The 964-nt window shown below is 43.3% G+C and overlaps 1 protein-coding gene across 1 annotated transcript in view; it reads right to left on the reverse strand.

Moving 5' to 3' along the window:
- LOC123127703 (30S ribosomal protein S7, chloroplastic) overlaps positions 1–381 on the reverse strand; it is a 2,374-nt gene extending 1,993 nt beyond the window's left edge. Inside the window, exon 1 of the mRNA XM_044547497.1 lies at positions 1–381. This exon is cut by the window's left edge and continues 1,993 nt beyond it. The gene's annotated coding sequence lies outside the window, so the exon portion shown is untranslated.
- Positions 382–964: the final 583 nt, after the last annotated feature.

Below are 964 nucleotides of genomic sequence, written 5' to 3' on the forward strand. Positions count from 1 at the left end.
TGTATGCCCAATACCTGGTATAAGCAGTGATTTCAAATCCAGAAGTGAATCGTACTAATTTCCTTTACGTAAGGCAGAGTTGGGTTTTTGGGGTTGATAGTGGAAAAGTCGACAGAGAAGGATCAGCATATCCTTGTTTAAATAGGTCCACTAGACCTTAGCTACTTAATTTCATGGTATTTAGCACGGACGATAGAAGATTGGAATGATGGTATCAATGTGCCGCATTGAAATGAGAGTGGCTATATCGCTATCAATCAAGGTGGGACAGATCAGCCATCTCCACAGATTGCTAGTTTGCTGAAAACAATCCAGCTTTTGCCAAAAGAAAGCCAAACTCTCATCCAGATGCATCTCGATTCACATTTCTATATGATAATATGCACGACCGATTCTCGTATCTGCTGATACAAGAGATTCTTTCCAAAGATAACCCTAACCCCTGGGTGGGCGAAAGATGGAGACAATACTGCCGTTGAAGCGCAAGAGTGAGCAGCAGTCCGGTCAGCCCTTGCTTTCTCAACTTGAGCAGGAAACTTCCAACCAAATAGGAGGGAGGGGCACTCTCAAATAGGAATGCAAACAAAAAATGCGTGCTCTTGAGTGTCAATTCCTCTTCTGACCGAAGTGAATAACAAACATCCCTTCCATCTGGACACTGAATAATGAGAGAATCGTAGAAGTTATCGGAATCCGGGGCTAGAGTCTTTGGCTGAACATCCACAGATGATCGATTCCCTGCGCTAGCAAGTATTGGATTGGAGTGGGGGTTAGTTGGCTCACCATATGGTATAGATCGATAGATATATTTGATACGTCCTATAACATGGAGACGGAGATAGCCAAGCCCCTTTCTCGAAAGGCAAACCCTCTTTATCATCCAACACAGGATCTCCCTATGGAATACCACCATTGTCTTTCTCCATCTCACTCAATAGTATATATCGGTATAAATAGCTCAGCT

Source organism: Triticum aestivum, chromosome 6A (genome assembly GCF_018294505.1).
Source record: "Triticum aestivum cultivar Chinese Spring chromosome 6A, IWGSC CS RefSeq v2.1, whole genome shotgun sequence".
NCBI classification, from domain to species: Eukaryota; Viridiplantae; Streptophyta; class Magnoliopsida; order Poales; family Poaceae; genus Triticum; species Triticum aestivum.